Source organism: Manis javanica, chromosome 8, assembly GCF_040802235.1.
Source record: "Manis javanica isolate MJ-LG chromosome 8, MJ_LKY, whole genome shotgun sequence".
Taxonomy (NCBI): domain Eukaryota; kingdom Metazoa; phylum Chordata; class Mammalia; order Pholidota; family Manidae; genus Manis; species Manis javanica.
The window spans coordinates 63,780,897-63,805,375 of NC_133163.1; the positions used below are offsets into that span (position 1 = coordinate 63,780,897).

The following is a 24,479-nucleotide window of genomic DNA, read 5'->3' on the forward strand; positions in this document are numbered from 1 at the left end:
GAGCAGGCCCATTGAGATGTAATCAGGGAAGCATAGTCTCACCAACTGATACAAGTGTCTGGTTTGCTTGTTAGTAAATAACAAATGGGGAGATCATCTACCTTACCTTGGAATCTTATAAATATGTTAACAGAAGATATTTGTTAGGCCGTTCTCCCTAGGTTTCTTATGTTTCTGTATGTCTTCCAAGCAGAGGTACTGACTATCTTTATTCTGGAACATTAATATCATACAACTATCAAGGATGTTTATATGATAGAGAAGATACAGAAGAAATGATGTCCTCTTCCAGAACAAAGGGCATATTTGCTTACAGCCTTGGAAGATAGAGAGTGTCTCCTTTTTTGTAGCAAAGGGCACTCTCAAATATTTGGGTTCCCTATGCCCAGAGTTACTCTCCTGTAATGCAACCCTGTGCGTGTACTGGTATCACCTGGCCCTCTTTGCATTGTCCTGTGGAAATTGGGGCTTGAGAACTAGAACAAGAAAATGCTACTTTTGTTACTGCTGTGAGTAATAAAAGTCCTTTGTATCTGAACCTGGAATCTTGTGTCTTCTGCCAGCACCCACAAAACTGCCAAACTAACTTACTGGCTTGCAAGTAGGGCAAAGTCTCAGACCCTGACAGTTCTGGACAGTTACGGTGATGAGCATGGGATGCTGACAGAGACATGGTCTTTGGAAGGGGAAAGATAATGGCTCCACAGGTCAGATTGAGAGATGAGACAATTCCTCAGTACCCAGTAGAAATGCTCTTGCCCATGTATAGTGTGGATTGGAATAAGTGTCCGCCACTATTCTGCTTGCTAGTTAATGATTAGAGGGTAAGCAGTGAGAGGGGTGATTGAAACAAGTTGTCTAAAAGGTACCTTAGTTGTGGGTTTCTCTCTGGGAAGGTGGAAGAAGGAATCTTGTGACAATGGAACAACTCAAAATGTGGCTGTGGCTACCAAGACAAAGAATACCCTAAATTGAAATAAATGGTTTCAGCAGTGAGGGACATGCTATTCAATACAGACCTGAAAAATTAGTTCATTTAGGTGAGCTATGAGCAAGTAGCCCTGAAATTAAATGCAAAGCCTCTTCCTCTCCTACCCTGACATCAGGACAAAGCCTGATGATTTGGTTGGTCAAGCTATTCATGAGAACCATTTGTTTTACTCCCTCAGTGAGGGAAGGCACATATAGTAGTCCAGGTGAGAAAAAGAAGGTAATTTGGCCCAGGGTGGTTGCACTGGAGGTAGAAACAACAAGATGGAGTAACTAATTATATGTGGAGGGTGGCAGGGAGGAGAGAGCCCTGGTTTCTGTCTTAAGCAACTTGATAAATCGTGACAGTGACTAGTACAGGGACTGGAGGAAAGGATCAGATATAGGGTGATCATGCAGGAATTAAGTGGGCTGTACATGATAAAGGACTTTATAAGTCATATTACGGAGTGTGGACTTTATCTGAGAGCAACAGGGAGTCACTGAAAATTTTTTAAATGAGGGAGTGATGATTTTAGAAAGATCACCCTGGTTACCATGTTGAACATGGATTGGAGGAGGTAAAGACTCTGGTAGGAAAACTATTTAGGAGGCTGTTAGAATAATTTAGGTGGTGCATGGAGGCCAAAACTAAATTTGTTGCAGTGGAGCTGAGAAGTTGAAAAAATTGAGACACTAAGAATAGAGGAGAGATGGAAGTCATGGTTGCTGACCAGATTTTTGGCTGACTCAGTGGAGTGGTTAGTAGTTCCACTCATTAAAAATCAATGTAGACATTCATTATAAAAACTCAACAAAATGGGTATAGAGGGAATGTACCTCAACATAATAAAGGCCGTAAAAGACAAAACCACAGCTATCATCATAATGGTGAAAAACTGAAAGCCTTTCCTCTAAGATGAGGAACAAGACAAGAATGTCCACTTTCACCACTTTTATTCAACATACTGGAAGTCCTAGCCATGGCAATCAGACAAGATAAAGAGAGGAAGAGATAAAAGACATCCAAATTGGGAAGGAAGAAATAAAATTATCACTGTTTGCAGAAGCCATGATACTGCATATAGAAAACCCTAAAGACTCCACCCAAAAACTGTTAGAGCTAATAACTGGATTTGGCAAAGGTGCAGGATACAAAATTAACACAGAAATCTGTTACATTCCTATATACTAACAGCGAACTAGCAGAAAGAGAAGTCAGGAAAACAATTCCATTTACAACTGTATCAAAAAGAATGAAATATCTAGGAATAAAACTAATCAAGGAGGTGAAAGACTGTACTCTGAAAACTAAGACGGCACAAATTAAAGGATGCAAAGAAATGGAAATGCTCATAGATAGGAAGAATTAATATGGTCAAAATGGCCATTAAGCCCAAAGCAATTTACAGATTCAATGCAATCCCTATCAAAATATCAAGAGCATTTTACAGTGAACTAGAGCAAAAGATCCTATGGAACCACAAAAGACCATGAACACCAAAGCAATCCTGAGAAAGAACAAAGCTGGGGGCATTATGCTCCCTGACTTCCAGCTCTACTACAAAGCTACAGTAATTAAAACAGTATGGTACTGGCATAAGAACAGACCCATAGACCAATGGACTGGAATAGAGAGACCAGCTAAACCCATACATATATGGTCAGTTAATATATGATAAAGGAGCCATGAATAGACAATGGGGTAAAGACAGTTTCTTTAATAACCAGTGTTGGGAAAACTGCACAGCTACATGCAAGAGAATGAAACTGGATTACTGTGTAACTTCATACACAAAAATAAACTTGAAATAGATCAAAGACCTGAATGTAAGACATAAAACCATACAACTCTTTGAAGAAAACATGCAAAATTCTCTTGAACATAAGTATGAGCAATTTTTTTCTGGACATGTCTCTGCTGGCAAGGGAAACAAAAAATGAACAAGTGGGACTATATCAAACTAAAAAGCTGTTCAGCAAAGGACATCATCAGCAGAACAAAAAGGCATCCCACAGTACGGGAGAATATATTCGTAAATGAGTCATCTCATGAGGGGTTAATATCCAAAATATATTAATAGCGTATATGCCTCACCCAAAAAACAAATAACCCAATTAAAAAATGAGCTGAGTAACTGAATAGACACTTGTTCAAAAAAGAGATACAAATGATGGGTGGGAAGGGAGGGATAAGGGGGAAAATGGGGCATTATGATTAGCACACATAATGTAGGGGTGGGGACATGAGGAAGGCAGTATATACAGAGAAGACAAGTAATGATTCTATAGCATCTTACTATGCTGATGGACAGTGACTGTAATGGGGTATGTAGGGGGGACTTGATAATAGGGGGAGTCTAGTAACCATAATGTTCAAGTAGTTGTACATTAATGATATCAAAATTAAAAAAAAGATATAAATGGCCAATAGGACCATGAAAAGATGTTCCACAACAACTAATCATCAGGGAAATGCAAATTAAAACCACAGTGAGATATCACCTCACACTGGTTAGAATGGCCACTATCCGAAAGACAAAAAATAACAAGTGTTGAGGAGGATGTGGAGAAAAGGGAACCCTCCCACACTGTTGGTGGGAATGTCAATTGGTACAGCCACTGTGGAAAAAAGTATAGAGATTCCTCGAAAAACTAAAAATAGAAATAGCATTTGACCCAGGAATTCCACTTCTAGGAATTCACCTGAAGAAAACAAAATCCCTTCTAAAAGACATATGCATCCCTATGTTTATTGCTGCATTATTTACAATAGCCAAGATATGGAAGCAACCAAAGCGCCACCAATGGATGGATAAAGAGGTGGTACATATACACAATGGAATATTATTCAACCATAAAAAAGAAAGAAATCCTGCCATTTGCAACAACATGGATGGACCTAGAGGGTATTAGGCTCAGTGAAATAAGCCAGTCAGAGAATGACAAATACCATGTGATTTCACTTATTTATAGACTAAAAACAAAACAAAATGAACAGGACAACAATAGACTCAGAGACACCGAGAAGTGACTGGTGGTTACCATGGGGGAGGGGCTGGAGGGAGGCTGAGGGTCATAGAGGGGCACAGAAATTCTTAATCATAATATAAGTTGGCACAGGGATGGTGGTGCAGCATGGAGAATATAGCCAATTCTGTAACATCTTATGTTGACAGATAGTAGCTGCGCTAGCATGGGTGAGGATTTAATATTGTGGGTAATTGTAAAACTACTGTGCTGTATACCTGAAACCAATGTAAGATTGTATATTAATGGTACTTCAATAAAAAAATTAAAGAGATGAATGCATTTGGCACAGGAGAAAATGATTTCAGTTTTTGATATACTGTTTGATGTTAGTGAAATATATGAGTGGGGAAGATTAGTAGTCTGATGAATATGGAGATATAATCAGGAAATGGATCTGGGCTAAGGATATATTTAGAACTAGATGCATATATAGATATGTAGATAGACTTAGATATGTATCATATATATGGGAGTCACAGATAGATGGTAACTGAAGTCAAAGGAAAGGTAAGTTCCTAGAAGGAGCCTAGAAAACAGGCTCTTAATTTGGTGTCTAATATGCATTGTAGCAAATTAAACTTGACAATCTCATTACATATTTGTGTTAGTATATCTGTAGAAAGAAGTAGGAGGATGTACCAAATTGTGAGTAGTAGTCTGTCTTCAGGGAATGGGGTTCTTGGTGACTTTCCCTTTCTATGCTGCATAGTTCTGAATGTTTGCTTTTTTTTCTTTCTCCAATTTTATGGAGATATAATAGACATATAACATTATATTAGTTTAAGGTATATGGCAATGATTTAATATATGAATATATTGTAAAATGGTGTATATTTTTTAAAATGATGACCAAAATAAGTTTAGTTGACACCCATCACCTCACATAGTTATCAATTTTTAAAATAAGCATGCATTAATTTTGTGATCAGGAAAACATTTTAGAAAAAAATTGAATTTCTTTAAACCTTTTTAATTTTTATTATGTGCGTTTCTTTATCTTCTTGTATGTAGTAGAAAAAAATGGAACATCAATATAAGGACTATAAGTCTTGGATACTATATCACTTAGGGAATGGAAAATGGATGTCTTGGTTGTTTTACTTTGGTCTATATACATTTTGGAAGATTTATATTGAATAGATAGATAATTTATGGGTAAATAAATATGGGATTTGTGATACTAGGCTCTTGGATAGGAACAACCTCTTCCAATGCCATTGTTTCTATTGGAAAATCAGATTTAATTTAAGGCAAAGCTTTTTTAGGTAAGTAACTTGCTCGTGAGGATAAGTACGTATTACATGTATGTTTAATTTATCATAATATGTATAAATTACATGCATTATTACTTTATCACAATGTACCAAATAATATCATACTATTTCATGAACAATGTAGGGACATTACAACAGTGCTACCATTGACCTCTTTTATCCTTTTGTGCTTGGTGCTTAAATTTTACTAGTACATATGCCTTATATTTCTCAGCTTACTGTTTTTGAATTTTGCTTTAAAAATTGATGGTCTTTTAAAAAAGTAAAGTTTCTAAAATTTTTTAAACATTTACTCAGATAATTTATCCTTTCTTTTGCTCTTCATTTTTTTTTCCAGTAGTAGCAGTCTATTGTTTTATTTCTTTTTAGCCTGAAAACTACTTTTCACATTTCTCATAGTAAAGATTTGAGGAGACTATTCTCTCAGCCTTTATTTAAGAATATCTTTATTTCATCTTCATTTTGAAAATATTTTCACTGAATATGGAATTCTAGGTTGACAGTTATTTATTTCTTTTATTAACATATAGAAATTTCTCCATTGTCTTCCAACATTTACTTCCAGGGGGAAATCAGCCCTTTCTTAATTAATTAATTAAGGTATCATTGATATACAATCTTATGAAGGTTTCACATGAGCAACATTGTGGGTATTACATTCATGCATTTTATTAAGTCCCCCTCACATACCCCATTGCAGTCACTGTCCATCAGTGTAGTAAGATGCTATAGAGTCACTACTTATCTTCTCTGTGCTATTCTGCCTTCCCCATGACCCCCCCTACATTATGTGTGCTAATCATAATGCCCCTTAATCCCCTTATCCCTCCCTCTCCACCCAGCCTCCCCACCCCTTTCCCTTGGTTTTTTTCAGTTTTGCTTTGTTGTTATGCTCCACAAATGAGTGAAATCATTTGGTACTTGTCTTTCTCCGCTTGGCTTATTTCACTGAGCATAATACCCTTTAGCTCCATCCATGTTGTTGTAAATGGTAGGATTTGTTTTCTTCTTACGGCTGAATAATACTCCATTGTGTATATGTGCCACATCTTCTTTATCCATTCATCTACTGATGGACACTTAGGTTGCTTCCATTTCTTGGCTATTGTAAATAGTGCTGCAATAAACATGGGGGGTGCATATGTCTTTTTTAAACTGGGCTGCTGCATTCTTAGGGTAAATTCCTAGGAGTGGAATTCCTCAGTTTTTCATTTCTAACATTTACATTAGATTCTTTTTAAAAATAGTTTGCATGTCTCTGTTTAAATTGTCATCTCTTCAAACATGTTTCCAACTTTCCCATGTAACTACTTTAGAATTTTTATCACAGTTATCTGAAGTCCAGTATGATAATTTCAACATTGAGATTTCTCTGGGTCTGTTTTTATTGACTATTTCCTTTAATGACCATCAGTCATATTTTCTTGTTTTTATGTGTCTTGTGACTTTTAATTGCATTCTGGGCATTTAATATAAAAGAATAGTAGAACCTGGAATAAATAACTTTTACCTTCACATAGGTAAATATGAGGGTATTTGAGTGGAAGACTCAGTCTAATCTGTCTTTGAACTTGGGGGTACTTTTTTGCAGTGTGATTTAGTTTTCCGCTAGTCTCAAATGTTCTGAGGGTGGGATCTGTGCTTTCTCTTCGGCAAGGCCTATATCTGGGTATTTGTGAGATTCCAGGATCTCCTGGTGTGCTTCATGGCTCACCTATCAGTTTGTAGAGCTATTAGATATCTATCCTTAATTTATAGACTGGCTGCCCACCTTTTGAGTTGCTGGGGATTTGCCTCTGCTGTCCATTTCTGCCATCTCTCATACTAATTTTTAATCTCTGATACATCGTCCTCTAGTTAGGAGCCTGGAAAGCAAAAGCCCACTTAATTATTTACATTAAAGTTTAGCTAGCAAAAAAACCCTGTATTTCCAGAACAATTTTTCCCTTAAAGATGCTTATCTGTTTTCACTAAATCCTCAGCATAAATAATGTAAAAATGTAAGTAAATCTAGGAAGCTTTTATACCATCCCCCAAATCTTCTAAAACTTATTAAAATTAGCAATGCAACTAGAATTTTGTTTTATTTTTAATTTGACATGGTAGTGAAAGATCACAGTATTTTTTAATAAGATTCTGGTTAAAAAATATACTTATGGCTGATTACTAAAGCAGATATAAATCGTCACTGAGTAGTTAGAAATATATGTAGGCTAGTGAGACTTTGAGATGTAATAATGGATGCTAAATGTAGCATTTCCAGTGGATCATTTTAGGAGATAAGTGTTCAACAGTAGTGGGAGAAAGCAATGGGAGATTACAAAGTAATACATTTTGAACCTTTGGCAGTTTTCATGCCAATGTGCTTCTGAAACATTTTGCTTTTGTCTATTTAGTAATCTATAGAAAAATGCAGTTTTATCTGAAGAAAAATTTGATTTACTGTCAAGGTTTGTTCAACTAGCTGGGAATCCAGAGACAATTTTGGATTTACATTTTCCTGTTTCCCTTCCTGGGTCTGGGGAATTTATCATATTCATTCTCATTTTTCACTGATTTTCAAGAACAGTCTCTAAGACTCATTTGAGAAATATGTAATTTCTCATAGGCTTAATAAAACTTTGTTTTTTCAGCTTCATACAAAGTTTAGAAAACTGATTCATGTTTTTCTTCCTTGATTCAACTATGTTAAAGATGCTCATTGGAGATGACATTAATTTTTGCTTTTCTGTCTTCAAAGTTCTTTGAAATTGCCAAACAAGGACACAGGTTGGTTAATTCATTGAATATTTGTTGTGATCGGTATGAAAATGCTGACTTAGAGATATTTCTAGTTGGTACAATGCTGGGTATAAAAACAGGGTACATAAAAATAGAAACTATTTATTATGCCAGTAAAAAGGTAACCACTCTTTAAGGAAAAAAAATGTTATTTTTATGAATTAAACTACAGCTACTTTTACTTTAGTACCAATTATGACAATATTATTTTCCCAGAATTTTAATTGGCATAATTTCAGTCATTCAGAAAAGTTGAAATAATGGTGCGAGTAACACTATAAACCCTTTACCTAGGTTTACCACTAGTTAATATTTTCTGACAATTCTAAAAGGTTTCAACACATCTTTTATTTGGGCAGTTGAGAATTACATTTTTTTCTCTTTATTTTTTTGGTAGGTTGTTTCTTGGTGATTAAAGACAAAAAGACACTATGACAGAATTATCCCTTCATTTCAGTCAGTGCCCACCTCATGGCTGTGAGCATGTGAGCCATTCCTTTGGGGCCTGGGCTCCCTTGAATCAGCAAGAGAAAGAAGAGGAGAAACAAGAGGACCCTTTTCTAAAGTGTCTTTCCCCCCTTTGATGAGTACTTGCTTGTCTGAATAATTAGCCATGTGCATCAAAGGCAGGATGGATTCAGTTTTCTTATCAAGTGAAGAAAGTTCAATCTTTGTAGGTTTTTCTGGTGTACTGTATCATCCATCAGAAAGTTCACTATGATTTTGGATTCTGTTATATTTCCCACAAACCTGTCTTCAGAGTTAATAGTTTATAACACTTTTGTTCAGAGAAGAAGGATTGGTGCTAGAGGATTTATGATATCTAACCTGATTTTCCATCACCACACCTTGACCTTGGCCTTAAAAGTTGTAGCCCATTCAAAACAATTGATTGCTACCCAGGAGAGGCAAATGACCCTCTTTAACTCTGGGGTGATAGCTAATAAGGTCTTGATAACTGTGATTTATCCACTGTCAGCTGTGACTGCATGTGCCCTTCTGAAGCCACCCTGACTTGATGGATGCAACTTGTATGACAGGGAGCCAGTTCCAGGGGCTTTCTTCTTTTATCCTTAGTCTCACCAGGGCTCTAGAATGGGATTGATGAAGTCATTTTTCTTTCATTGTTGTCCTTTATAATGAAATACGGTAAAAATTCATCTTCTCTTGAGCATGTCATTTTTTTTCCTTGTCAGAGCTACAGTCTTTCTTTGACTGAACCAATTTGTTTTCTGCAAAAGCCATGGCCTTACACTTCCCTTTTATTCAAGGGACTCTGGATTGGCCAAGAGGATTTTTCTACGAGTTTAGTAGAGAGTTGGCTCTTTCCTTAGCCAAGACATTTGGTTTCCCTTTTAATGAATTTGAGAGAAAAGGAAATGTCTGTTATTGGTGACCCTCTGGGATACTTTAAACTGTCTCATCCTTCAAGCATAATTGACCAAAACTCTTGGCAAGCTCTGTTGGGAGAAACCAAAGCTAATTTTTTTTTATGTCCCAGGATTGAAGGATACCTTTGTCACTGGTTGAAATGAGGATGCAATAGTTTGGATTATTCTCACTTAAAGAAGTCATCACTTATGAGTGTGAGGAATCCTTGGAGCCAAGCTCTGTGCTTGTGGCTTGTCCAAAGTGAAAGCCTACTGGCATGTCCTTTAAAGCATGGAATCAAGGATAAACTGGATTTGATATTAACATGTAAAAGTAGTTGGAGGAAGAGAAGATGTTATCTTGATGTCCAGCCCGGGTACAATGATACAATTTGCAGCAATGGTTGGCTCTCAGGCAACATTCTCATATGACCTGACATACCTGCCTGTTAGTACAAATGGCATCTCCTCAATCATAATGACCCAAAACAAATGCCATTGGCTCCTATCCTACCCACTCCATCAGGACTTCACCCTGTGAAATATTTTTGGATGTCTCCAGAAGGTTTCTCCCATGTGCATATAAATGAACACTCTCCAGCCTGGGTCCTGCTGTCTCCTGCTGGGTCCCAGTGCCACCTGTCTGAGCCCTGAGTACTGATGCCCCAGGGTTTTCACAGAGCCAGAGCTGTGTGGCATCTGTGAGTGGGGAAGAATGCCTTCTCATCTTGGAGCTTGGCGTTTCTCTCTGCTAGAGGGGTTGCAAAGTACTACTTGCCAAAGTGCACCACCAGAACTTTTTCCTTCCTCTGCCACCTGTATTCCATAGGACTCAGGTATGGGTCCACTGGGGGTGGGCCTGCGGAGTGCCATTGTTATTAGTATAGATGGTTAATTATCAAGCACTTACTATGTGCTTAGCTATGTGATAAGCCCCTTAATAATTATTACTTTTAATTGTACATTCTCTTATTATTTCCATTTTACAGAGGGGGAAACTGAGGCTTCAGAGGCTAAATTATTGGCCCAAGGTTACCTGCTGATACTGGCAACCTAACCTCAAAGTCCACTATCTTAATCACTAAATCCAAACTGCTCACACTGTACTGCTCTCAGCATCACCCCAGCCCAGCCTCTAATAACCAAAATTTCTTTATGGCATTAGTTCATGGTGCCAGGCTCCTTCCTTTTAGGACAGGTTTACTTGCAAGAAAATCCTTAGCCTCTTAACTAATAAATTTCAGTTTGGGTCTTCCATCAATTCATCAAACATATACAGATTCATATACAAACTTATGCAAAGTTTAGCAAAAGCACAGCATGACTTGTTTTTCCCTAGAAAGCACTAAAGTCTTTTAGACAAGTTGGCATATTTGTCTACATTTCTGCTGATCCCCAAATAGGTTCAAACCAGGCCACTGACCACTGTCTCTTCATGTACAACATTTTATGATTGGCAACATTATCTTCAGAGATAGGCACTCTTTGTAACTCCGTTTTCTAGACTCAGGGTAAATCTTTTTGTTTTTTGAAGTCTCATACTGTAACCTCATGTGATGTATATGAAAAATGGACCTCATCCCAAACAACCTGTTTTTGTGGGTAGGACTTTCATTGTACCTTTTCCCAAGAATAAAAATTCAGAGCAGTCTTTGACTCTTTCCTCACCTCTATTACTTATGTCTGGTCAATTGCCTAGCCTCCTGTGCAGTATTTCTCTCCACACTAGCACATAGCATTTATTATTCCAGTGAGGTTCAAGGCCCATGTAAACAATTACTCAACATTCTATAGTGAAAATCTTTGACTTTCTCAGGTCTAATGCTCTTAGTCTTGCTTCTCTAGCCGCCCATACATCTGGACCTTGTCAGCAGGTGGGAATATTGCATTTTAGAAATCTCTGCTATGTGTTCTTTCTATCCTTTCAAGCTTTCTCAGGCCCTCTCATCACTATACCCCATCTTCTGTATACACCACCTACCACATTATTATAATCATCTGTTAGGATACAGACCACTAGTTGCTCTCAATGTCTGTTTTTCTCTTTCTTCTGTAAAGATAGAATTTCTGATTTTTAGCTGGGCACATGGTTGCTCTGAAAATAAAGGCTATATTTCTCTGCATCCTTTGTACTAGTTGTGGCCATGTGACTCCACTCTGGCCAGTGGGGTGTGTGCAGCTTCCAAGGAAAGGGCATGCCCTCTTTTCTCTTCCTTTACTTTGCTGAGTAGAAGGTGAACACGACAGCCAGTCATCTTAGATCTGTGGTCAATGGTGACCCTCAGGGGATGGTGGTACAACAAGATAGAAAGAGGCTTGGTCTCTGGACAATCTCATGGAATAGGGCAGACCTGCCAGCCTTCCACCTATCTCTGGGCTCTTTCATGAAGTAGAAGTAAACTTATTTAACTCACTGCAATTTTGGATCTCTGCTTCATGTAACCAAATCTGTATCCTAATAAAAAACCTACTGTCTGTCTTCACCAGTGAACTGAAGGTGCTTGAGGATGGGCACTGTCTTAGCTATCTTTTGCATTCATCTAGTTCAGGACTAATTGGTTGGTTTTGGAGGTCGAACTGGACACAGATCAGTTTTTCCCCTCCAAGTGAAAAGACCTTCTTGATGAGACACAAATGCATGGAGTATGGGTCGAGTACAAGAAAATTTATGCTGCTTCTTGCTTTCCTAGACTCAGTGGGGAAGGATGGAGGTCTTTAGGCAGAAGGGCAAGGTTCCACCCATACTGACAGTAGAGAAGGGAAGGTGGCGATGTTTCCTTGGACCATGTATATTGGACAAAGCCTGGTTATTTCTTATCCTGCCACTGGAAAGAGAGGCCCTGTGGGCACACCACCTTAGGCCATCCCATTGGCCCCCATTGCCTGGGGCCAGCTGGTGGGTTCCAGACTCTGGAAAGAATTCATGCAGATGGGCTGAGCAGCCCAATTACATCAAGGTGGCCAGGCATTTAAGGGTTGGGCTACATAATCACATTAAGGGTGGCCAGACACTCAGGAGTTGAGTCTTGTCAGTCAAAGATGAGTCATGAATCCTGTAAAATGTATAGATCCAAGCCAATTATATGCTTACATTAAAAACACCTTGTACCATTATTGTCCAGTCAGGAGTCAGAAACCATATCAATTATTTGAACAAAGAGAACTTACTATATAGACTGCTAACTAGATATAAATTTGTTAACTGGGTAACCAAAAAGGTAGGAAAAGAGCAGCCAGATATCACAGAGATAGCAGTGACAGGAAACAGCTAGAACTTGCAGGGTTTGGGAAACAAAGACGAATTACTGCACCTTAGGAACATGGAAGAGGAGCCCTGTGGAGTTGAGCTCAGACCTCAGAGGAGGAGGCGCAGCTTTGCTGGGATCAGTCTCTCAGCTCAGAGAAGAGGCCCTGTGGGCTTGAGAACCAGACCTCTGGGAAGGAAGCAACAGTTGGCTTGAGGCTAGTATTACAGGCTTTGGAAAACTGGACTGAAATACTGCTGCAGGGGACAGAAGCATTGCTGGTGTGATGCTCACAGGACTTGCTGAGCAGAGTCTCCCTCCAGCAGAACAGAGCCTAGCAGAGAACTGCAGACCAAGCAGAAATGGGTTTGGAGCTGAGCTGAGAGATTAAAGTTTAGTACGTGGCACACACCTCAGTGGTGTCTAAATTCAGATTGTTTCAGGTGGTATCACCTAGCATTATAATAGAAGTAAGTCTTGAAGGATGAAAAGGAGTTCCTTAGGCAAACCAGTGGAAGAAGGGTGTTCCAGTCAGAAGGAACACAGACAGAGACCAAAAAGAGGGCCCAAACCTTTAAGTAGACTGAGTTGCATGAAACCCTCAGGGCAAAGCCTGGGCTACTCAAGTCTTTCTTTGGGATTCCCTAGGATAAGACAGGAGTTGGGGCATGGGTAGAAGGCTTTCCCAGGACCAATGACCTCCTAAGGGTCTCACCCATCAGAGTAATTAGGACCCTCTCTCAGCTCTTTCTATTTAAGGATGATGTTTTATGCTGGGCAGACTTGGACAAGTTAATTAAAATCTCGGATGAGAGAAGATTATCTGACAAATCAGGAGACTGGCGCTCTAGGAAGTTAAGTAGCATGCCCATGACCACAGAGGCAGTGACTCCAGTGGCCCAGTTTCTATTGGACATGTCTGCCTGGATATCCCCATGGAGTCTGCAGCTGAGCACATTCCAACACGAACTCCTTCTTGTACACCACGCCTCATCCACACCTTCTTCCTGGATCCCTGAAGTCGGTTGGTAATTGTATGGTCTGGGTTCCTTCCTTCTTTCTGCCTCCATGCCTCCACCTCATTCCATACAATCAGTTACCAAGTCTCGTAGATTTGATCTGCTAAGCATACATTCTCTATTCCTGGTCATTGCTGCCTTGTCTTCAGTCAAGCACTTACTTAATTGTTACTAAAACTTTGACGTGGTTCCCCTGCTTCCAGCTTTGTCCTCCTCCAGTCCAGGCACTACCCTCAGACCAGAGAAAGCCTTCAGAAACATAAGATCATGATGTAATTCCCCTTCTTAAAAATTTTCAACAGCTCCTGTGGCTTACTGGAGAAAACCCAAGCCCCTTTATATTTCAGTGAGGCCCTCGTAGTATTGGTCCCTACCAACTTCTCTGGCTTTGCTGGCCACTGTCACCCTGTCTTGGGATGGCCTGGGAGGAGAGGGGAGAAACTCTGGTCAAGGAAACAGATCAGGGTTCACCTTCCTCCCTCCACTGACTAAGCTGTGGGCAAGAAACCTCAGTGACGACACATTGGTATTTCCTGTCTTCCAGCAAGTTCCCTGACTCTGATTTAGTGCTCTGACACTTCAGCTGTGGCTCATTTCAGTGTCACAGTGATACAGCACCTACTGGCTTCTGATTTCTTTACTGGAATGAATGTGCAGATGCCTCTGGGTATTGCTTCTATGCCTTCTTTTCTAGTACTTTTTCTCTTTTTCTTTCTTTTTAAAAAAAGTATATTTATATTTGATAGGAGTGTTTTAAATGAAAGGGCAAAAACTCAATTCAAGTGAGCTTAAGGCCACAAAGGGAATTTATTGACTTACTTCACTGGTAAATCTAGGGGTGGAGCTGGATCCAGGGATAGAAATATTATTATTATTTTCTGTCCCTTGCTGTTTTGCTATTCTCTTTGTTGGCTGTTTTCTCTCCTATTTAAGATGTGTTCCCTGTGTGCAGGAGGTGAAAGGTGGCTTGGCTACAGACAGCTCTGAGCTTTTATCATTCCAGCCCAGCCACGCCAGAGGAATGATGGCTTCTTTCTCTCAACACCTTTTTATAAGATCCTGAGGAAAGACTCTGCTTTACTCATTTGTCCTTCCTGCCTCCACTCACCCAACCCCTCAATCCTGGGGTCAGGAGGAAGGGGAACATGGATTACAAAGGCCTGGATCAGAAGTCCATCCATATGGTCAAGAGGCAGGACACTGTGATTGGAGGTTCATTCAAAACCACATAGAACAGGAAGGGGAGGAGGGCAGTTACTAAAAAAATGGGGGTGTTATTATTAGAATATGGAGAAAAGGCAGGTGAGTAGACAGAAAACAACCCAAGAGATATCTATACTACTATCATCTCATCACCACTGTTTACTAAGTGGCCTCTGTGTTCTGGGCACAGGGCATTCCTTTATGTACACAGCCTTTGTAGAAACATTACATGTGACACGGTGTTATGGACAAGGGAGCAGATGCTTAGACACTCTAATGCTCTTGCTCAAAGTCATGGAGCTAGTCTGTCTGTCTAACTCTAGGCCCATACACTTTACACTACACTAAACTCTCCTGGCTGGCGAGTTCTCCATCTTACCACTGCGTGTTAATCACACAGCTCACAAATGACCCTATGAAGGAGCAACTGGAAGAGTGCATGACTTTAAATTGACCTTTGATCACATTGGCCAACTTAGGTTCTCATAATTGAAGGTGCATTCTTGTGATCCAATTTGTGGAATGAGATTAATGAACCAGTCTCTCCTCACATGGGCTGAATGTGACTGCTAGGTGAAGACGAGGAGGGCTGAGCTGTTTAATAGGAACAGGGCTGCATAAGCACATGCCAGGAAGACCAGAGCCCACCCACAGGCATTTTAAATTCAGTGTTGTAAATAAGCATTTAAAAAAACAGAAGCCTACAAAACTGTTTTGCATTTATTCTTTTACTTCGGATGGTTTGAGTTAAAAAAATCATTTACTATTGGTTTGCCACTAGCCATGAAAGACTTTATGCACATGGGTAAACAGAAATCAAAATCACAGAAATATATTTTAGCTTTGACATACAAGTTACACAGTGGGTTAAGGGATGAAGTCAATGTTATATACGTAAATATAAATACCATGTATACTTAAAACATACTCTGTATCTTCTATAGTACTATATCTTCTATACCACACTTTAAAATGCTTTATATACTTATGTCACTCACCTATTTGGTGAAGAAACTTAGAGGCATTAATATGGATCCTGGTCACATTCAGATTGTAGAATACTTCACTGGGCTTGGGAAGGACTCTCAGGCACCTTGAAAAACATTTATTTATGTCTCCTGGTTATACCTCAGGTAATGGCTGCCTATCACAAAGGGATTAGAGAGACTGGTGTTTATAGGATGGACCATTGTGGTGGTGTACCCTTTATGGTCTCCTGCTAAGTGTAGGAGATCATATTTTTTCTGCTCTTTGGGTCAGGGGTGAACCCCAAGGCCAAGGCGAGTCAGGCTGCAGGTTGGTCCATGGCCTGTAAGATGGCTCAAGACCAAGGATCTGCCAAATTGTTTTGAGGGCGACAACACTGGTTCTTGTCTTTAATAGGACTGAGATAGAGATGGTTGGTGGTGGGAGCAGGGGCTGAAAATAATGAGAGATGGTAGTGTGCAGATGTCACAAGGCATCAAATCATGAATAAGCCGAAGGTAAGAGGTACATGAAGGGCATGTATGGCTTCCAGCCATGTAGCCTGAGCTATGTCTTGCAGCAGTTAACAGGAGGTCCTTAAATGGAGTTTCCTAGGCCAGCGCATCTATATCCCCTCTTGGAGAGTCACATGGTGCTTAGCATTTTAAAGACTCTGAGAATCCTACTGTAACAAGACTGTCTAATGTTAACCCAGTGTTTCCCAGGCTTACTTAAAAACAGAACTCTCACCTGTTAACATCTTTTATAACACCATGTTCCGTGCAACAGTTTAGAGTAGGAGCTGGCATGTGGGTGGAAGCAAAAGGAGGGATGGCAGCAGGAACAGGAAGCTCTATCCCACGTCAGAGGAGCCTGGGCACTCCTTTGCTAGGGGGGGCGAGGAGAGCTTCTGGTTATTAGATCTGTTCACACTCTGAGTGGCCTTCCAGTGCCATTGCGAGGTTTGGGTACAGCCGCCCTCGATCTGCTGTAGCATTTAGTATTCCTTATTTCCAGGAATGTTGTTAGGATGGGTTGAGTGAGTCTTTTTTCTTGTGACAGAGAGTCTGACTAATGCTTGAGGTAACTTTTTTTTTGTGTCCTCAGATACCACGACAGGTGACAGATGTCCCCACCTCCTTGTGAGACGTAGGGCCGCGGGTGCGGGACATGCTAGGAGACTGAGGAACTGGTGTTGCCACTGTCTGCCCCTCATGTGCTCTGGGAGATGAATCACCGTGGGAGTGGCGGTGAGAATCCTCTGGAGAGAGAGCTGCCGTGCCTTCCTGGGGGAGGGGAAGGACAGCTCCACCAGGCTCACAAGCCAAATGAGGGACCTTCAGAGTTTCAGGTGAAGGGGTGCTCACCTGCTTCCTAGAGGCCAGAGCGGCACAGCAAGGTGAGAAGGTGATGGTGGAGGCGGTCCCCCCACTGGCAGGGCAGCTAAGGCGGTGTTGCTGGGCAGCAGCCGGGGGCCCCAGCAGCCTGCCCGGGAAGGTCTCTCTTGCCGGCTAGTGAAACCTCAACCACAATGGCTCTGGACCTGCTCCGGAAATAATTTGCAAACAGGTCAAACAAGTGCCAAGTACAAGCGAATTCATTAAAATGAGAGTAGTAGTAAATGTCAGAGTTGCATTATGCCAGGAAGAGTGACCCTTTATTTGGGCAGCCATGCAGACAGCGGAAAGCATGGAAGGACAGAGGGAGAGAAGGAAAGTTCATTGGACTCCTCGGCATTGGGCAAGTCCCCTGCCAACTGCTAAAGCCAGGATCACCTGGTGTCCAGGGTCCGCTTGATCTGCATGGCTCAGAATGAAAACCCTACCACCCCAGAACTTGGGGGAGCCGTGGAGCACTGGATGAAGTAAGATTATGTTCTGTGAACTTTCCAAAGCAAGGAAGGGAGAACTTCTCAGGGCAGGCTGCTAAAGGACAAGACTGAAGGGCTGCAGTTCTGAGTCTCCCAGCACCTTGGCATTCTTTATCCTCATGGGTTGATATATGCTCTGGAGGTCTGCTTTTCATCCTGGTTACAAAGTTAGTTAATTGATTAAGGGACTGGAAGAAGAGGAAGAACAGTATGTGATGAAATTAAAGAATGAGTGGGCCTTTTTTGCAGACTAAGTAGATTTTACAATAGCATGACCGTTGTCCCATTTCCCTGCTCTAACTCAGTGTGACCAGGTGAGGACCCATGGAAGAGGATGTGGGACTTGGGTTACCTTAAAAAAAGAGGATCTCCTGGAGGACAAGGTGAACCCAGCGTTTAGAGGCTGGAAGTGGACAGTAGGGGAAACGAGCTGAGAGGATAGCATTGGTGGTCAGCTGGAGGAAATCCCTCCTATACTGGTGACTACGGCAGAGTCCTCCGCAGGGAGGAGGGTCCCCATGAGGATGAAGAGCCAGTAATTGTGCGTCTGCTGTGTTGAGGCCTGCTTTCAGATTACACCCACAGCATAGGAAGACCTGGGTGTCCCTACCTCTTTCCTTCCCTGCCCTCCACTGGCCCTTGCAGGGGCAAGATAGCAGAGGAGGACTGTCTATGCCCCATTTACCTCATCCTTAGCAGATTTCCCAGCAGAGGTAGTCCCAACCAGGTAAATAGAGACATTTTCATTGAATGAGTGTTTGGAGATCAGCTGTTTGAGCAGACTAGAATTTCTGCCTGAAAGTGGCCAAAGGAGTTTTGTTTTCTGAGTGACTGGAGAATCTTTGAGCCTCCTGCTGGGATGGAATAGGGGTAGTTGCACAATTTCTTTCACATTTCTCTCTTTTGATCAAGATCTTTCACAGAAAGCATTGCTGATCAATTAGGTCTGTTGCACTTGAGGGAGGTATAAGCAAACGAACTCTCAAAAGCCAAAGGGGCTGTGAGACCAAAGAAAGAGGCTGGAATTCAGTAGAAGTTTATCGAGAGGCTCTTACCTACAGAAGCTTGCCCTGGGCAGCGGCAGGACGCATAGATCTCTGCACCACTTGGTGTGTAGGGGGGCTAATTTATAGAGGTAAGGAAGAAGGGTCTGCATGCAGGGTAGCCTATATTCCCAGTAGAGCAGGGGCCAACATATGAGTATTATTGCTGGAATTAAAGCTGTCCCCAGGGGACAGTGTTAATTGTTCCACACTGGATGTTATCTAAGGAATATTTGCATGTCAAAGAAAGGGAGTGTAAGGGTGATCTCTCAGTCAGCAAGGTGGATCTGACAACCTGTAGGTGCTCTTGCTCACAGATAATGTCATTCAGGTGTTATTTGTTAATTTTTGCTTAGTACTTTATAGATGGATTGTATTATGTGTTCCCAGGAGCTGAGGAGGGTCATCCACAGAGGTCTTTTTTCATGAAGATGAGGGTGTTCCATGGGGAGGGAAATCTTATGGAATTTCAGTGGCCTCCTTTGAACAAGAGGATTGAAAAATGAAGAATCTTAGTTGTATACCTCTAAGGTGGATGGTTTAGTTTATTTGGGGAGAAGGTATTTCTGTGGAAAAAAAGAACAAAGGCTAATAGTCCAAGCAAATTGTAAATTCAGTTTCTGAGATTTGGAGAGCGGCCAACTGAAGACATTTCTAGAAGTCAGGTTCTAAACATTCTCAAGTGGAGTGATGGCAGGCAGCAGCAATCTGATAGATTTTCTTGGTTTGCAGTTTGAATGTCTCTAGTGATCTTCCTATGTGGCCACATAGCAAGAGGCATGAAAATTATCCATTTGTGAGCTGTTGTGATTTCTCTGAAGTTTGTATCAAACTCTTTTAATTTGAGTAGCTTTGGAAAAGGGCAGTTTTAGTTTTGAAGTGATTCCAAGTCAAAAGAGTGGGAGAAAATTGGAAATGTTAATTTGAAGGTTCTAGTCATATATTGGAGGAAATTAGAAGAGTACAGGACTCAATCCAGTTTACAGGTAGAAAATAAGCCCCAAAGACAATTAACAGTACTAGAATCTGATACCCATAAAGGTGTATTATTGAAATATAATTTTTCTCTTTATAGTTATCCCCATTTCTATTAGTGATGACTATAGTAAGACTAATTTGTTTGCAAATTAAGTGTAGTTTCAATAGACCTGGCTTGATGATTTACATAAGTGCAGCAAAAATAGTGCTTGACTGTATAGGCTCTTCTAACTCTTCTTTGCTGGATTTTTTTCCATAAGGAATCTCAGATTAGACTTTTAAAGTCTCTTCGGCTAAAAAGCCAAGCCAAGCCAAGGACTTGTCTAGTTGTTTCCTATTACAGGAAGAACAGATTCTTATTGAACTTATGCATATATATATATATATATATATACATAAATAAATAAATAAATAAAAGAATAATGAGTTCTAAATTCTGGAGGGATCAGATAAGGAAAAGACATTAACTTAAAATTTGAGAGAAAAAAAACGGTGCTTTAAATGTGGAAAATAAAATACCAAGAACCCCAGCAATGTCTTAAATGATGTCATAAAAATTATAATTATCAATTCATTCAGTCTTATGTAATTAATACTTGTTTTGCTTCATCTTTTGTTAGGAGTTTTATGAATTCATCAGTTTTAAAAATTCTTACTCCATTTAGTATTATGATCTTAAAATTATTAGAAACCTATATTCTAGTGTACTTGGCAGGGGTCTTTTCCATGAATTTCTCTGAAGATGAGACATATTTATAAAAGCATCAGAGTAAACTAATAATTGTCTGTAAATGACAAAAGACTTAAAAATGGCAATGGTTAAAGATCAGATGAGAGTTTATTATAATGTAATTGCCAATGGAATTTAGTTATTTCTGTGACATACATTTTAAAGTTATGACATAACATTATATGAGGATGTATCAGAATTTTAGGAATTTCATACAAATACACCCTAAAGAAAGTTTAGCATCACTTCTTATTTGAAAATGCTTCCCATACTTAACATGCCAAATAAGCCTGATTAGTGTGAAATCCCCCTTTGTATATGGGGAGAGAATTATCTATTTAACCAAAGTCACAGTAAAAGATTTAAAAGGCAAATTTAGAGGATTACATAGTTCTGAATGAAATTTGGCTGTTAACATTGAGAAAATTAGGTTTACCTAAATCATCAAAGACCTTATGATAAAGATAACAAAAGCACATAAGATTATTTTGAAAAAACATGAAACTTGTTTTCTAGGCAGGTTACTTGAAAGGTAAAGGAAAACCTTTGTTTACAATTAAAAAATTAAGAACAGACCAATAATCTAAGAAAACATTGTCCTTTTAACAGAGAAAAAACTGAATTCTAATTTTGTACCTGTATATTTTTGATAATTAAAAATCTTCCTTTTCAAAATAATTTAAAGTAAATCCATTCCAATCTTAGTCAGCTTGACCACACATAAAATTCCTTTCTCAAGATTCCCCATATACAACCCTTCTGCATTTTACTATATTTATTTAGGCTTTGTCCTATCATTTTCCTCTCTTATTCTGGACCCTCATTTTACTTTAGGACAAAATTACTTTCTTCCTTCCACAAAAATTCATTTCCGTTCCTGATACCTTTTCTTTTTTTTAAAATTTTTTTATTAAGGTATGATCAATATACACTCCTATGGAGGTTTCACATGAAAAAACAATGTGGCTACTACATTTACCCATATTATCGTCCCCACCCATACCCCAATGGAATCACTGTCTACCTGATACCTTTTCTTACAGACAACATACATCCTGTTTTCCTCAACCCCAAAAAACTTTAATCTGTTTTCTCCTCAATTACCATAATGCCCTTCTTTTCATTTTCATCACTTTCCCAGAGATTCCACCTCTTAGTGTCCTAATCAGGCTTTCTCACAGGTGCCCAGATTTTAATCTGTGGCATTTTGCACCCTCCTAAATTTGCAAAATGACATACTAAATTTTCCAATTTATGATCCTGCTCTTGCACCTTGTCTGCCAGCCCTGAAGTGAGCAGAGTAGTGGATCTCTTCTTTAATCTCAGCTCTTCTTTCAGTTTTCTATTTGTAATCTTTGCTTTCTGGGAAGCAGGAGAATTGTGAATTGTTTATTGTCTATTAGCATCCTAAATAGATTGGCAAATTTATAAATACATAATTTATAGAATTTATAGAAGTATATTTTTCCTCATGGTAATTTTTTTCAGTGTGGCACAAAACAAGTTTATTAATAGACCCAAATATCTTTAGTTTTTCTGCAAAGAAGTCAAAAGTGGATGACTCTATTTTTACTAATGTTTCAGCATTTTATTTTATTTGGAGATGATCTATATATCCAGTGAATTTGATTTATGATCATTATTTAGTTCATTATTTAACTTAATGTAGCAAAACTTTAAGGTTTTGAGTAAGCAAAAGATTTGGGAAACAATTTGCTAAAAAGTTCACCTAGAAACTCTTAGCCATGTATATCTATTTAAATCACTAAAAAAAATTTAGATTACTCCTGAAGATTTCATAAGGTGTTAAAGCAGTTAGCCATCATATCAAGTTATTTTTCTTGCTGACAAATTTTTTAACAGGGATAATATGAGCTTATTTGATTTTTGTAAGCCTGGGTATAATAAAAGTATTATATTTAATGTTGATAATTCTAAAGACATGTCTGTATTAATTAAATCCACAACTTAAACTAGCTTTCATTTACCAAAGATTATCCCAAATCATGTGAACCTGAAAAAATTGGGTTAGTTTCTGTGTTTCTGAGAGTATAGTTAATTTATACAAATACTTAATTTTCTTTAAGCCAGTTAAAGAGGTTTTTACAAATTAATTTTGGCAAGGGAACTTCTATAGCAGTCTGTATTTAAAAAGGCTCTTCAAATATATAAAGAGCTCACACACCTCAACAAACAAAAAGCAAATAATCCAATTAAAAAATGGGCAGAGGAGCTGAATAGACAGTTCTCAAAAGAAGAAATTCAGATGACCAACAGACACATGAAAAGATGCTCCACATCACTAATCATCAGAGAAATACAAATTAAAACCACAATGAGATATCACCTCACACCAGTTAGGATGGCCAACATCCAAAAGACAAACAACAACGAATGTTGGCGAGGTTGTGGAGAAAGGGGAACCCTCCTACACTGCTGGTGGGAATGTAAATTAGTTCAACCATTGTGGAAAGCAGTATGGAGATTCCTCAAAATGCTCAAAGTAGAAATACCATTTGACCCAGGAATTCCACTTCTAGGAATTTACTCTAAGAATGCAGCAGCCCAGTTTGAAAAAAACAGATGCACCCCTATGTTTATTGCAGCACTATTTACAATAGCCAAGATATGTAAGCAACCTAAATGTCCATCAGTAAATGAATGGATAAAGAAGATGTGGTACATATACACAATGGAATATTATTCAGCCATAAGAAGAAAACAAATCCTACCATTTGCTACAACATGGATGGAGCTAGAGGGCATTATACTCAGTGAAATAAGCCAGGCAGAGAAAGAGAAATACCGAATGATTTCACTCATATGTGGAGTATAAGAACAAAGAAAAACTGAAGGAACAAAACAGCAGCAGAATCACAGAACCCAAGAATGGACTAACAGTTACCAAAGGGAAAGGGACTGAGGAGGATGAGTGGGAAGGGATGGATAAGGGCGGGGAAAAAGAAAGGGGGCATTACAATTAGCATGTGTGGGGGACATGGGGAGGGCTGTATAACACAGAGAAGACAAGTAGTGATTCTACAGCATCTTACTACACTGATGGACAGTGACTATAATGGGGTTTGTGGGGGGGGACTTGGTGAAGAGGGGAGCCTAGTAAGCATAATGTTCTTCATGTAATTATAGATTAATGATACCAAAAAAAAATAAAATAAAAAAAATAAAAAGGCTCTTCAGTCTCTGTGGGCAATGTTTGGGTTTATTTACTGGAGAGGTTTATATTTCAAAGACATGATAAGATTTACAACTTCAAGGGACAGAGAAAGAATGCAAGTTTTTTTTTTTTAAGTTTTGGGCTATATTTATTATCCAGAGTCTATGATAATTACTATTTTAATTTTTTCCTTCTTTTTTCTTATGTGCAGGACAATTGTATTTCCAATGCCTTGATTTTTTTATGGAATCTGCAAATCTCAAAAAGAAATAGGAAAGAATCTCAGTGGATTTTGAGTTCAAATAAGAATTTTTATTTTAGGGGAATGGGTGAAATAGGTGAGGGGGAAAAATTAGTGAGGGTGTTTGGTATGTTGGTCTGGGTGATGGTTACCTGAGTATAGCAAAATTCATTGAGCTGTGCATTAAGATTTGTACATTTTATTGTATGTACCTCAATACAAAAATTCACAATTTAAAATGTTGATATTAAAACTTCTCTTTTTGGAAAACAAAACAGCAAAGTATTATTTTAATTCTCTTTGTAAAAATAGGCAAGCTGGTAGGAGTTGAACACTATAGAAGAAGGGGAGCTCAGATAAAAGAAGAGGTGCTTGGTTGGTGCTGCTAAGAGAGCCTCAGATGCTTTTCTATCTGTGTTTAGTTGTTTATATGCCTCAATTAACAACAGAAATACCATTTTGTAAAGGGTAATTTTAGAATCCTGTGTATGTTTAGAAACTTCTAGGTACCAATTAAAATAAATATCCCCTTTAGATTGCTTAATTATGTTGCCACAGTCATTAATTTATTCTGGAGAAAAA

The 24,479-nt window shown here is 39.1% G+C and overlaps 1 long non-coding RNA gene across 5 annotated transcripts in view; it reads left to right on the plus strand.

The window, feature by feature from the left end:
• Positions 1 to 16,766: 16,766 nt before the first annotated feature.
• The window catches only part of LOC118968527 (uncharacterized), a 250,437-nt gene continuing 242,724 nt past the window's right edge, over positions 16,767 to 24,479 (plus strand). Inside the window, exon 1 of one of the 5 annotated variants that reach the window (XR_012120563.1) lies at positions 16,767 to 17,259. This is a non-coding gene — a long non-coding RNA (uncharacterized lncRNA). The remainder of the gene's footprint in view (positions 17,260 to 24,479) is intronic. The other 4 variants (XR_012120564.1, XR_012120565.1, XR_005056260.2 and 1 more) reach the window with 4 other exon arrangements.